The 15102-nt window shown below is 47.6% G+C and overlaps 1 pseudogene across 1 annotated transcript; it reads right to left on the bottom strand.

Annotated features, from left to right (window-relative positions):
• Positions 1-329: 329 nt before the first annotated feature.
• Positions 330-14257, bottom strand: LOC307205205 (PITH domain-containing protein 1 pseudogene; annotated as a pseudogene). Its single transcript, XR_013843946.1, has 3 exons — positions 14192-14257; positions 981-1149; positions 330-825 (listed from the first exon to the last, which is right to left on the bottom strand). The product of XR_013843946.1 is annotated as a PITH domain-containing protein 1 pseudogene (transcript).
• Between the last annotated feature and the right edge of the window lie 845 nt (positions 14258-15102).

The following is a 15102-nucleotide window of genomic DNA, read 5'->3' as shown; positions in this document are numbered from 1 at the left end:
CCTGCAGGACTTGACATCTTTCCGCAGGGCCTGCAAGACAGAGCTGTTCCACCAGGCCTTTGGTCAGGGCGCAGCCTGACTCCCTCCTTTGGCAATCTTTACAAAACTTTAGTTTATGGTTGCCATCAATTTTGATTTTAATTAATTTTTATAATGTTTTTATAATGTTGCACTGTTTTAGTGTTGTTAGCCGCCCTGAGCCCGGCTTCGGCTGGGGAGGGCGGGATATAAATAAAATTTATTATTATTATTATTATTATTATTATTATTATTATTATTATTATTTCCAAAACCTACTCCTTCAATATTTATAAGATCTCAAGCCATGATTGTCCTTAGCAATGGTATAATTATTGGTACCTAATTGACAGCATTTGGTGCCCTGCTTTACCAAAGCAGCCACACCCACACCCACAAAAGAATGAACGCTACAATGCTCCTTATAGCCTCAAGTGTTTGATAGTCTTCCAAGCCTCCACAGCAGTCTGGTGGTGCACAAACCACTTAGGAAATGAAGTACGTCTCTGGTGTGATCTGATCAATTTTGTGGTCAGCTGGGTTTGCTGCTGCTTTGTAGTTGCAGATGGTCACTTCATCTCGATGAGGTTCTGTCCATTCTCCCCTCAGGCCTGTGTAAAAGATCTCCATTGTCTCAGCAAAACTTGGAGATGTGGATGGACAGATGATAAACATTTGAGAAGCGAGCAATTTTTGTAGGATATTCCAGTTCTCCAGTAACATCACGATTCAGGCTGAACATCTGATCTGGTTCTCTGGCAGTATCAGCAAAAGACATGTGAGGAATGTTCTTAAAGAGTCTCATTTCTGATGGGTGCAGTGGCGTAGCGTGGGGCGTGCAGGGGGGGACGGCTGCACCGGGCGCAACATCTGGGGGTTAGGGTTAGGGGGCGCAAATCCACGGGTTAGGGGGCGCAAATTACTTGCCTTGCCCCGGGTGCTGACAACCCACGCTACGCCACTGGATGGGTGTGTGTCATCATCCTCTCCCATCACAATTATCCCTTGTAGTTTCACATTGCCGGTAAAAAGAATATTAAACAAAAGTTCTTCATCATCATCACTTTCTACAAACTTCTGGCGGTCCCCACGGTCCCAGGCGTGGAAGATGAAAGCCCCACTGCCTTCCCTCTGCCATAGCTGTCAGCTTACAGATTTGAAAATAAGGGACCAGCAGCCTCGAAAATAAGGGATCAGCAGCCAAAATAAGGGATTTTCCGGGCACAGGTATGTTCAACTTCTGAGCCCCTCTGAACCAAAGGCAGAAAGTCCAGCCAGCAGCCAAACGAAGCCTCATCAATAAGGGACAGCAGTGGGACATGGCGCTGGGATAAGGGACTGTCCCGCCAAATAAGGGACGTTTGACAGCTATGCCCTCTGCTTGTTCAGTCACTCCAGACGCTCGCGGTCGATGCGCAGGTAAAGGTCCCAGGCCTGCACAATGAGTCCTTCTAGAAGAAGAGGGCTTCTTGAGCCAGTTGATCTTTGTTTGGTTGATTTGTTCTTCTTGAGCGCTGATGTGTGCATATCCTTGGTATTCTCAATATTTTCTCTGTCCTCAGAGCACTCCTCCTCCCCCCCCCCCCAGCTGCTTTGACAGCTAGCTGGTGGGAAAGCAGGATGTAAATCCACAAAACAGGCTCACAAGGCACACAGAGCACATGGGTGTTGCAAGAGAGAATCGGCAATACAAAAATGAGCAATTTGGGGCGGGGGTGGCACCTGTAGCTAAGCAGCCCATTAAGACCTTCCTTATTCTCTGGTGTTATCAGAGCCATGAAATTCAGATGAAAGGAAGTTAAAACACAGAGAGAGGTTGGTCCCGGAGTGGCCATCCCTTTATTTGATTTTTTGGAACTGTGTTTGGTCTCCGTTGCAAAGCACGCTCCCCGCAAAATAAAAGTCAAATCTTTTCGCGTACAGTTTTGAAGCAGAAACTTTTGACGAGCGGGCTTTGATCCACAAATGCAATTAGCATTAGAATTAGAAACGGAATGGAGATTTGTCTAAAAGCATTAATTCAAATCCCATGCCTGGCCCCACCACTCCCAGCTACCCCCACCCTGCTGCCCGTTATCGCGGCTGTAATTCTAACAGCGCCTGTAGCAGATTCAGAAATCAGAAGAAAGGTTTAGCGATAATAGGTCTCCAACTGGTACAAAAAGGTGGAGCCATGGAACCCAGAGTCCTCTGATGGAATTAATGTATACATTATATCTTCTCCACAAATTTGTTTTCAAGGGCAGAATGAGTCATCTTCTAGTCTTTACAAACTCCCCAGTGTATCTGCATTCATGATAAGAGCAGCATAATCAGGTGCTGGGTGCTTGGGGTGGAACGGTGCTGTCATGGCAGAAATCCAGTGCCTCAATTGAGTCTGCTTCCACATTGGGTCCAGAGTTTAAAAATACCTGATTGCGCCACTGGAGTCAATGGGGACACCTGCCTTGATTACCATTTGAGTTGGGGATGAAGGTGGATACCCAGGATCATTAAGTATCTTGGAAGTTATTTAAACATTCAGTATGGGATAACAACACATGTATTCAAGGCAGTTAGCAAGAAGCTTGTTCAGAGGCTTAGTAAGGGCAGCAGGTCAGGCAGAAGGCTGCAACTTCTCATTAGATTTTGCTACAACCAGTGCCAGCCAAGGGTATTTGATACCTGAAGCAGAAACCAAATGCTTTCCCTCCCCACCAGCTTGAGCCAGCACCTTAAGAAGTCTCGCTCCATTGTGGAGACACCAGTTCCCCCCATGAGCAGAGAAACATTGGTCCATCTAGCCACCAGGTCATTGACTGGCAACAGCTCTCCAGGGTTTCAGACATGGAGTCTCTGCCAGCCCTGACTGGAGATTCAGCAGATTGAACCTGGGTTTTTTTTCTTCTTCATGCAGAGAAGAAGAAGAAGAATTTGGATTTGATATCCCGCTTTATCATTACCCGAAGGAGTCTCAAAGCGGCGGCTAACATTCTCCTTTCCCTTCCTCCCCCCCAACAAACACTCTGCGAGGTGGGTGAGGCTGAGAGACTTCAGAGAAGTGTGACCAGCCCAAGGTCACCCAGCAGCTGCATGTGAAGGAGCGGGGAATCGAACCCGGTTCACCAGATTGCAAGGCTACCGCTCTTAACCACTACACCACACTGGCTGCCAGTGTGCTCTTACCACTCTTACCACTGAGCTACAGTTGGAAGAATGACAGCTTTCAGGCCAGAGGGCTGACGCTTTAAGTTATTTAAACATAACTCTTTAAGTTACAGTGGTACATCAGGTTAAGAACTTAATTTGTTCTGGAGGTCCGGTCTTAACCTGAAACTGTTCTTAACCTGAGGTACCACTGTAGGTAATGGGGCCTCCCGCTGCTGCTGCTGCGCAATTTCTGTTCTCATCCTGAAGCAAAGTTCTTAACCCGAGGTACTATTTCTGGGTTAGTGGGGTCTGTAACCTGAAGCGTCTGTAACCTGAAGCATATGTAACCCGAGGTACCACTGTATTTAAAGTTATTCACACATTGCAGGGGTTTGGACTAGAAATGTCCAACCAGTAGATCGCGATGTACCAGTAGATCCCCGGTTGATCCTGGTAGATCGCAGGACCCTTATTGATCATGGGATTAAATAAAGTTTACCGAAAGTTAAGAAATAAAAGCTGAAGAACTCTGGGCTCAAGAACTCTGGGCAATCCTCTGCAAACAAAGCACAAATCTGGGCAATCCATCCACCCCATGCACGCTCTTCCTCCCTCCAATGGGTAGATCACTGCCAGTTTTTTTTATCCTAGGAGTAAATCACAGTCTCTTGGGGGTTGGACGTGCCTGGGCTAGATGACCCTTGTGGTCCCTTCCAACTCTACAATTCTGTGACTCTATTTATTTATTTTTTACTTCATAAAATTTATATACCACCTCATTGTGAAAGAAACTCAACAACATCAAAGCCATTCCCAGAATCTAGAGTTATCCACAAGGGAAAGGAGCCAGTGAGAAATAGTCTTGGAGCAGACACTTAGAAAGGCTTGGTTTGCTTTCAAGCCGCCAGAACACGTTTCTCACTCAGAGCTGTCTGTGGTCCTGAAATTTGCCGAGGCATCCAATCCAAGCATGATAGGCTATAAGGCAGGGAGCTTGATGCATTCGCTGTACTGCTGGACCAGTGAGGTACTGCAGGAGGCATTGGGTTCCTCTGGCTCAGGGGAAGGTGCCTATGAAGGTCTTGGCTCTGCCTCTATAGGTCCTGTTTCTACAGGGAATTGGTCTGTGGGTTGTCTCTCATCTGCAGGTCAAGAGACCTCCTGACTTATAGCAGCAGGCTCACTGTCTTGAACCTGGTTCAACTCCTTAGCTGATGCCTCTGCAACCTCCAACTCTGTGCCTGGATTGTTGCTGAATTCCAAGGCCATATCATCACACAGAGTGGCCCTGTCTGCAATCTGACACTGTAAAGCACATTGAATAGGAGAGGGAAATTGGAGACAGGCAAATTTGCCAGTGGTCCACCAGCAGGATTCGGAGCTTCACAAAAAAGTCAACTACTGTGACCGCCCTTGTATTGTAGGCTTCACCACAAGCTGGAAGCAGTAGAAGGGGTTATCCCACTTCTTCTTGCAGGTGGATGGCCACGATTCTGAATGTTCCCCTACATTTAGAAACCCCATGCAAAATGCATACTCTCCAACATTTCTCCAATGAAAATAGGGACATCTTTTCCCATTACTACTACTACTACTACTACTACTACTACTGCTACTACACTCTGGGTAAAGGTAAAGGGACCCCTGACCATTAGGTCCAGTCGTGGCCGACTCTGGGGTTGCGGTGCTCATCTTGCTTTATTGGCTGAGGGAGCCAGCATACAGCTTCCAGGTCATGTGGCCAGTATGACTAAGCCGCTTCTGGCGAACCAGAGCAGCACACGGAAACGCCGTTTACCTTCCCGCTGGAGCGGTACCTATTTATCTACTTGCACTTTGACTTGCTTTTGAACTGTTAGGTTGGCAGGAGCAGGGACCGAGCAACAGGAGCTCACCCCGTTGCGGGGATTCGAACCGCCGGCCTTCTGATCGGCAAGTCCTAGGCTCTGTGGTTTAACCCACAGCGCCACCCGCGTCCCTTACACAACATATATGAAAAACAATAAAACATTAAACATTAAAAACCTTCCCTATGCAGGATTGCCTTCAGATGTCTTCTAAAGGTTGTCTAGTTACTTATCTCCTTGGCTCAGGGGTTGCATAACTCTAAACCCTCCAGCATTTCTTCAATGAAAATAGCAACGTCCGAAGGAAAAGCGGGACATTCTGGGATCAGATCAGAAACCAGGATGGCTTCTGTAAACCTAGGACTGTCCCTGGAAAATAGGAACACTTGGAGGGTCTGGGAGAGGGATAGCTTAGAACTTTTTCTCTCCCCTGTGTGAGAGTATTGTGTGGAAATTTGGGTTGTTTGTTATTCAATATGGGGAAACATTTGGAAATGGAACATGATGTCCACCACCTAAAGTGTTGCATTTTACTCCTGCTTGTGGGCTTCCTACATGCATCTGGTTGTCTATTGTAAAGACAGGATGCTGAACTAGGTGAGCCTGATCCACCAGGTCCAGATTATGTATTATGTTCTGATGGTTCCTGGTTGAGCCAGGTTGGGAACTAATGCCAGTAGATCTCTGACTGAGCTGGAGTTGGGGGCTTAAATCTGTGTGGCCCAGCTGTTCCCGGAACCAGCTCACTGAGCCAGGGATCCACAGGATTCCTGAGCCGCTCATCCCTGCAGGTCTGATCTCAAGATGGATACCAAAATATCTTTTTAAAAAATCAGTGTAATACATGTCTAATTTGGCTAGGCGATTACTGACTGCTGGAAGGGCAAAGTTAGGGTGTGTATAGCCCTTTGTAAACCCAGCACCTGCCTGGCAACAATCTGTGCCCCAGATCTTCCTGCCTACTTTGAAAATTAATTTTAGAGGCTTAAAACTTGCCTACTTGCATTCGGAGATGTGCACTTCTTCGACCCAGATTTTCTGCTCTTTGTTTTCGCCTCTTCTGAGTGTTACTGTTTCCCCTACACAAAACCACTGAGTTTTCCCTGACCCTTCTTCTCCCCATTTTTTTGGAAGGAAGAAAACAACTGCAGTGGGGAACAAAGGCTGAAGTGGCTGAGCAAAAGGCAGCTCTTAAGAGCCTTATCAAAGCTCCAGCAGGGTGAAAATAATTATTTGCACGCAGTTGGGGGTTCTGGAAAAGAAGGGCATCTGAGCCTTGGCTACGGAAGGAATTTAAAAGCAACACTGCAAAGAATTTTGGAAGTGGGGAGACAGGAAGTGAAGCCCTTGCGGTTTCATCCTTTCCCCCTACACACACTGTATTAGCATCCTTTTGACGCAAATGACCCGTGAAGACCAGCATGAAGAGTCAGTTGAGCAACAAAGATAAGAATGAAGATTAATATTTGTCATAGGAGTGAGCACAGAGAGGTTTGATTTTGTGGGATGTGAAACACAGAGCAGTCAAGTACAACATCCCTAGAGTGGACATAAAAAGGAGATGTCTGGACCAGCCAGTCGGAACTTTCTGTTTCCTCTTAGACAGATTTACTCTACATGTGACCAGAGGTGGGCATAGCCTCACCTCTGGGGGTAACAAAATACCTCAACGGAGGCCGCCATCTCTCTCTCTGACTACATTCGTCAAAGAAGCAACATCTGCTTAGCCTAAGATGCTAAGAGAGAGGACAAAGGAGCTATCTCCTTATGGGATAGTTTCCAGGTGTATATTACTTTTGTAACTTAAGTCTGCCTTCTGGGATCCATCTGTGAACAGAATGTGTGAGTAAACTCTTTTTATACTTTTATAGAAGACTGTGTCATGTCTATTTTTTATGAGGGGCTGTGGGTTAAACAACAGAGCCTAGGACTTGCCGATCAGAAGGTCAGCGGTTGGAATCTCTGCGACGGGGTGAGCTCCCATTGCTCGGTCCCTGCTCCTGCCAACCTAGCAGTTCAAAATCACGTCAAAGTGCAAATAGATAAATAGGTACCGCTCCGGCGGGAAGGTAAACGGCATTTCTGTGCGCTGCTCTGGTTCGCCAGAAGTGGCTTAGTCATGCTGGCCACATGACCCGGAAGCTGTACGCCGGCTCCCTCGGCCAATAAAGCGAGATGAGCACTGCAACCCCAGAGTCGGTCATGACTGGACCTAATGGTCAGGGGTCCCTTTACCTTTACCTAAAGGGGAAATTACCAAGGAAACTTATTTTAGAGGCTTTAGCGAGCCTGAGCAAACGCATCCGTTGTGCAGGTTTAAAAAGGGGAATGTTACTCTGCTAAATTGTAGAACTTGTTAACACAAGTTGGAAAGGATATAATCAAAGAACATATCCTCTCCTGCATCCCTGAACATTCCCACAGATTTTTGTAAGAGGTGTGCAATGGATTTGGACCATGCCCAAACCCTGCAAGCACTTACTACCTCAATTACTACCTTTCTGGGTTGTTGTGAAGGTAAAATTGGGGAAGGAACCATGCTCTTTGGAGGATGTGTTGGGCATACAAGTAATAAATATGCTGAGATATAAGAGCAGAGAGATAAGGGTGTGTGTGTGTATCTAGAGATGATGGAGAGTTTGGTCACATCCAGACCATATATTGAAAGCGCTGTTATACCATGGAAAGAAGCCATGGCTCTTTAATGTGGTCTGATGCTGCTTTAAATCAACAGTGCAGATGGGGCGTTGCAGTCTATAGCCCTTGCTATCGTAATACGCGGCTCCCCAGCAAGCCCGAGGAAGCAATTCCAGCAGATTTACTAGCATGACAACATGTACAAGCGTCGTTCTGGTAAGTGCAAGGCAAATTTCATTAGAGAAACAGCAACAAGCCAGTAACTGAATCCACAGTGAGAAATAGAAGCATACGTTTATCATGTTGAAATGCTGCAGCGATAAAGGGGGTTGGAGATGCCCAAACAGACCAAGAACCCAGGGTGCTCTTAATGATGCTTATTATGCAGGCTGCATATGTTGCTTAGGATAAAATTTGCAAAAACAAACAAAACCATGTGTTTTCGTAGCTTGTATCGTTTATTTTGCAGTGGAAGCATCAAGACAGCAACAGCACTGAAATCCAAGTCCTTCGTAGCTGGGAATTCTGCTGAGTTCTGGAACAATCAGGACTGACAGAGGGAAGTGCCTAGTTTCACAGCGGCGTTCATTCCCAAAGAGGTAGCGATGGCCACCAACTATGATGGCTTTAAAAGAGGATTAGACAAATTCATGGAGGAGAAGGATATCAGTGGCCACTAGACATGATGTCTCTGTTCTCTCTTCACTGTCAGAGAATCAGAAAGCCAGTTGCTGGGATTCACAAGTGGGGGGGGGGGGTTTAACTATGCGCTGTGTGAATTCAAGTGCTAGGTGCCCCTCCCCAAAGGAAAAACAAACTGCAGGATGAGATGTCAGCCTGCATACAGCCTCCTTCTTTCAGAAAGCAAAGCTTTGTGTGTCTTAGCAATCAGACGCCCAAAGTCTGAGGCCGCCATCATATTGCTATAAATGTGTATTAATGTGCCACCCTAGTCTCTGAGTGGTGAGAGACGCCAGGGGCTTCAAGCACTTGCCCAGGGTTCAGTTTCCTTGCAGGAAGGTCAGGGCAGTGGCGGAGCTTCATGCTCCGGCACCGGGGGGGGGGGGGAGAGCAGGCGGGGGCGGGGCTGGTGCGCGTCCTGGGGGCGTGGTGAACCACCCACAGAGGTGTGGTGGGCGTCCTGGGGGCGTCGCATGGCATGCTGCCTGCAGGTGGGGGGGCAGCTGTGATGGCACCCTACTGGGATCACACTGCCAGGGGCAGTTTGCTCCCCCCACACTCCTCTTCCTCCGCCACTGGGTCAGGGTAGACTTTGGTGTCTTTAAGATGCAGTGGACCCTCTGGATACGAATTTAACTCGTTCCAGGCATCCGTTCTTACCCTGAAAAATCCGTAAGTAGAGGCACCGCTTCTGTGCAGAGCACTTCTGCACATGTGTGCACAGCAAAACCCAGAATAATACTTCCAGGTTTGCCGCATTCGTAACCTAAAAGTCACATATCCAGAGAGGTACATAACCCGAGGGTCCACTGTTGTTGGTTTTCTTTACACATATATTCAACCTGAGCATAGTCTGGAGAGGCTCACAGCATTTACACTCCAACAAATATTGCTTCTTTGCAGGGGTGCCAACTTGAATAAAATATTGGGGGGCAGGTAACCCCCACCCCACATAATCAATCACATAATGTGGTGTGCACACACCATTTGAAAGGCACTGCCTATCAACTTGGGGCCCCAGCCCCCTCAAATATTTTATTGGGGGAGTCTGAAGACCCCTCGGCCGCTAGGAGTTGGCTGTTATGCTTCTCTGTTAGTCACAGCTTTGAATCCAGCACAGAGCAAGGGTATTGTCTTCCTCCAGCCTGCTTCCAGCTCTCTCACAAGCAACTCCATACTCTCCAACATTTCTCCTATTAAAACAGGGACATCCTAAAGAAAAGTGGGACATTCCAGGATCAAATCAGAAACCGGGACAGTTTCTCTAAATCAGGGACGTCCCTAGATTATAGGGACGCCTGGAGGGTTTGCAACTCTGATTATTGTCTCACTCAAGTGAGGAGTGGGATGGCTCACCCATTTGCTGCATGGCACAGAGAAACTGATGCTAAGGCTGGTGTTTAACTAGGCAGCCCAAGCCATTACAGACAAAGGAACTGGTTTGGCAGGCTTGCTCTGACAAAACCCAGGTTCCCTCCTAACACAGGATCAGAGGTGTGGAAGGAACACAGTGACCCACCTGCAATCTGATCTGACTTTTGTCTCTGTTGCCGGTCCTGCTGTCATCAGCAGAAACAAAGAACAGCAACTCTGTGTGTGTATGTGACCGAGTATGTATTTAACAATTAAATTGTGCAACGATAGCCACGCTTTCCAGTTTCCACAAGTTATTTTCCACAAGAAGAGGAGGCTTTGAAGTGTAGTGCAGTAAAGAGACCAAAGGTGAATGACGTTTTCAAGAGAAGTTAAGTGTTCTAGTCCAGAAATTGGGTTCGCAGGGGAAGGAATTAGCCTATTGATATTCAGTGCTTTGACCTGCTGACAGTAGCAGAGGGATGGAGGTTACCATAGCTTCCCATCCCCATAGGGAGTATCACTCAAGGGAGACCAACTATATCTGCTTTGATGGGTGGGGGGGAGGCACACGAACTGAGCAAGGTTTGGGGCCATGTGGGGAAGGATCTATTCATGCCAGCATACCCTCCAACATTTCTCTGATGAAAATAGGGACATCCCATTCCATAATGAAAATTTTACTATTTATACCCTTCCCCCTACATCTTACTGGGTTGCCCCAGCCACTCTGGGCAGCTTCCAACATATATAAAACATAATTAAGCATTTTTTAAAACTTCCCTATACAAGATTGCCTTCAGATGGCTCAGGGATTGGATAATTCCATATCCTCCAACATTTCTCCAATGAAAATAGGGACATGCTAGGGAAAAGTGGGACATTTTGGGATCAAATCAGAAACCGTGATCAGGGACGTCCCTGGAAAATAGGGGCACTTGGAGGGTCTGTGTTAATTCTCTAAGTTTCTCATTTTTCCAGTCTCCACATTTTCGGAGCAATTTGGGGTGATGATGATGATGATTTTAATTCTCATGAAAATTATTCTGCATTTTTTGGGTGTGAATTTCTCCTGTTTTGAGTAAGGTACAAATTTTTGCAAGCACCTTCTAATATAATGCATTTCTGTATGTTAGTTTCACAAATATATTTATTTTTATATATGTACTACTCCCCATAATTATATGCATAACATGTATTACCCACACAGAAGGACAGATTCAGAACAGCTTTCATTCTGCTAGCTTTTGGTTTGAGGAACAACTTACCTTAAGATGTCAAATGCAGTTTTTTAAAAACACCCACACCCACACACCCCTGATGGATATATGTTTGTGTGTATGGAACATCCAGTGGTGGTTTTTAAAGGGCAGATGCTGAGCAAAGCAACTTCCCACTGCTCCCCTACTTTGAGATATAAAAATAATGTTTTCACTTTGAAAACAGTTTTTTAAAAAAATAATCAAAGCAGTAGATTTTTTTTTATTTTTTTTTAAAGAAAACTTGTGCTGTAAATGGGCTTTCCCTCGGTACATCTCCCATTTTCAACAATGCCCCAGGGAATGAGTTTTGAGTTCTACAAGGGCAGCACTGAGACTAAGGAGAACGAAGCTGACAAGGCAATGTCACCCACTCCCTCTGGTTGTAAACAAGAAGGCAGGCAGGTGGGGCCGAATGAAAGCAGGCTGAGGTTGGGGGGGGGCAGCCTGGCCCCATTTTCCCAAATAGATCAGCCTCCACTGTGGGAGACTTTGCATTGAGAGCCGGTGTGGTGGTTAAAGTGTCAGATTAGGACCCAGGAGTCCAGGGTTCAAATCCCCACTCAGCCACCTGGCTCACTGGGTAGTCTTGGGTCAGTCACTGCCTCTCCGCCTAACCTACCTCGCGGGGTTGTTGTGAGGATAACATGGGCAGGGGAAGAGGAGAACAATGTATGGACCTTGAGCTCCTGGAGGAAAGGTGGAATATAGAAGCAAAGACCTACTGTGATGTCCTGGGATTCGGATTCGGATGCTGAACCTGAGGAATCCCAGACTGCACAGGATTCCCCACCTCCAGAACCAGCTGAGCCGGGGCTGGGGCATGAACCTGAAGAGCCCTCACCTGTGCCGGACCCTCAGGAGCAGACACCAGCCGAGTCTGCTCTGGCTCCTGAGGTGATGGAGGACCCACTGCCTGCAGGTGCTCCACTCTCAGCCCCATCAGGGGAAGCTGAGGTTGCCTCTGGGTCCGGTAACCCTCCAGCCTCTCCTGAGCTGCAGAGGCTCAGGGCAGAGAGGCAGAGGGAACTAAGTTCCTGCAGGAGGAGTGCTCGCCTCCAGGCCAGGAGAGGTGAGTCACCTGAGGATCGGGGCCGCCCTGTGCCTCAGGGCAGATAAAAGTCAGCAAGCCCCAGTCCCAGGTTGTGGGAGCAACTTCGTTGGTTCTCAGTTCCTGCCTGAACCCTGTCCTGCTATCCTGCCGGAGCTCCTGACCTCACCTGACTACCTGCCCTGCATCCAGCTTCAACTTTTATGGATTGCCTCCATACTGCACCCTCGACCTCGGACTGGACTTGGACCTCGCCTCTCGGTTAGCCCCCAGGACCAGCACACCTACATTGGCTCCCAGTACATTTCTGAGCACAATTCAAAGTGTTGGTGCTGACCTTTAAAGCCCTAAACGGCCTCGGTTCAGTATATCTGAAGGAGCATCTCCACCCCCATTGTTCTACCTGGACACTGAGGTCCAGCGCCAAGGGTCTTCTGGTGGTTCCCTCACTGCGAGAAGCCAAGTTACAGGGAACCAGACAGAGGGCCTTCCCGGTAGTGGCACCTGCCCTGTGGAATGACCTCCCACCAGATGTCAAAGAGAACAACAACTACCAGACTTTTAGAAGACATCTGAAGGCAGCCCTGTTTAAGGAAGCATTTAATGTTTGATTTATTACTGTATTTTAATATTTTGGTGGAAGCCGCCCAGAGTGGCTGGGGAAACCCAGCCAGATGGGCTGGCTATAAATAAATTATTATTATTATTATTTTACTATTGCTATAAATAAAAACATAACTAACCAACTGACTAAAATCCCTACTCACTGGATGACACAGGGCTGTTCTCTCTCTGTGTGTGTGTCTCTCTCCCCCCCTCCCCTCCTCTCTCCCTCCCTCTCTCTCCCCCCTAACCTACCCCACAGGTTGCTTAAAGGATTGAATAGTGAGGACTATGTGTGCCAATCTGAGCCCACTGGAGGAAGAGTGGTATAAAATACACAGTCGTAGCTTGGATCCCAAATGCCTTGGTACTCAGACATTTTGGCTCCCAAACGCGGCAAACCCGGAAGTGAGTGTTCCAGTTTGCAAATGTCCTTTGGAACACAAACACCCAACAGAGCTTCTGCGGCTTCCAATTGGCTGCAGGAGCTTCTTGCAGCCAGTCAGAAGCTGTGCTTTGGTTTCTGAGTGTTTTGGAAGTCAAATGGACTTCCAGAACGGATTCCGTTCGAGTTTCAAGGTACGACTGTAATTAATAATAGCCATGATGCCCTTGGTGCTAGGAGGTGCTGACTTTCTTATAAAATAGAGGTGCCCCCATCATTCTGCCCAGATGCTGAGGTCCAGCGCCGAGGGCCTTCTGGCAGTTCCCTCGCTGTGAGAAGCCAAGTTACAGGGAACCAGGCAGAGGGCCTTCTCGGTAGTGGCGCCCTCCCTGTGGAACGCCCTCCCACCAGATGTCAAAGAGATAAACAACTACCTGACATCTGAAGGCAGCTCTGTTCAGGGATGTTTTTAATGTGTGACATTTTAATGTATTTTTAATCTTTGTTGGAAGCCACCCAGAGTGGCTGGGGAAACCCAGCCTGATGGGCGGGGTACAAATAATAAATTATTATTATTATTATTATTATTATTATTGGCAGGTGAGCTCCATTGACCTTCACCAGTCTGCCAGATCCTGCATGCCAGAGGTGGAGATGGCCCTCTCTCTGGCTGCCCCCAGACAGTCACTGTTTTGTGGGAGGGAATCAAGGGCACACCTTGACTTTAGGTTTGTGCAACAAAAGTGGATTAAGCGCTTTGCCATCCAGAGAACATAAGAAGAGGCTGTTGGATCAGGCCAATGGCCCATCTAGTCCAGCGGTGTAGCATGGATTGTCAGCACCCGGGGCAAGGCAAGTAATTTGCGCCCCTAACCCCTAACCTGCCGCCGCTGCCAGCTTCTTCTTGCTGCTGCCTGGGCGCGCACACAGCTCGTCGGTTCCACGAGACATGGGGCTCTGCTACAGCCTGCACCCGAGGCTCTTCGGCGACTCCGGAGGCAGCGAGCGCGCCCCCCCCCCCAGATGTTGCGCCCGGTGCAGCCGGCCCCCCTGCACCCCCCACGCTACACCACTGATCTAGGCCAGCAGTCTGCTTTCGCAGATGGCTACAGGAAGCCCAAAAGTAAGATCTAAGTGCAAGAGTACTCTTCTCTCCTGTGGTTTCTAGCAACTGGTACTCAGAAGCATACCATCTCCAGCATAGAGGCAGAACATCGGAGCTACTTACTTTAATAGCCTTGACCACCATGAATTCGTCTGATCCTTTTTTGAAGCCATCCAAGTAGGTGGCCATCACCCCCTTCCGGTGGGAGCGAGAGCCATAGTTTGTGAAATGAAATGAAACACTTTATTGTCACTTGTACAACTTGTATACAGTGAGATTACATGAGCACCCCCCACTCAGCTCTCTTAGTCTTAATTCCCCTTGTTTACTGATGCACACCCACCAAACCCGAAAGTCAGTTGCCCTGTTGTTATCTTTTCATTCAGCAGCCTAACAGCCCATTGATAGAAGAATTTCTTTACCCTGTTGGTGAAACTAATCATGCTTCTATATCTTCTGCCCGAGGGCAGGAGATCAAGAAAGTGCCGGCCAGGGTGTGAATCATCCCTGAGAATTTTCCTCACTCTCCTGAGGCAACGTTCTTCCACTATTTCATCCAGCGGATTCACGGGACAGCCCATAATATTTTGTGCTGTATTCACCACTCTCTGTAGGCACTTCCTATCAGTTGATGTCGAACCAGCGTACCACATGGTGATGCAGTATGAAAGGACACTTTCTATTGTGGACCAGTAGAAGGAGATCATCAAATGTTGATTGACATCATTCTTTCGCAATACTCTGAGGAGATGGACTCTCTGTTGGGCTTTCTTAACCACCTGGATTGTATTTATTTTCTAAGTAAGGCCTTCACTGAGATAAACTCCTAGGAATTTAAAGGAATAGACTCTCTCCACACTGCTCTCCCCGATGTACAGCAGGGCTAGTTCTCCTCTTTTCCTCCAAAAGTCCAACACCATCTCCTTTGTCTTGCTGACATTAAGGTGCAAGTTGTTCCCTAGGCACCATGTAGATACTTTTTGGACCTCCCCTCTATACACTGATTCGTCTCCACCTGTTATTAAACCCATTAT

This window comes from Podarcis cretensis (genome assembly GCF_951804945.1).
Source record: "Podarcis cretensis genome assembly, chromosome: 16".
NCBI classification, from domain to species: domain Eukaryota; kingdom Metazoa; phylum Chordata; class Lepidosauria; order Squamata; family Lacertidae; genus Podarcis; species Podarcis cretensis.
This window is presented reverse-complemented; position numbering and strand designations above follow the sequence as displayed.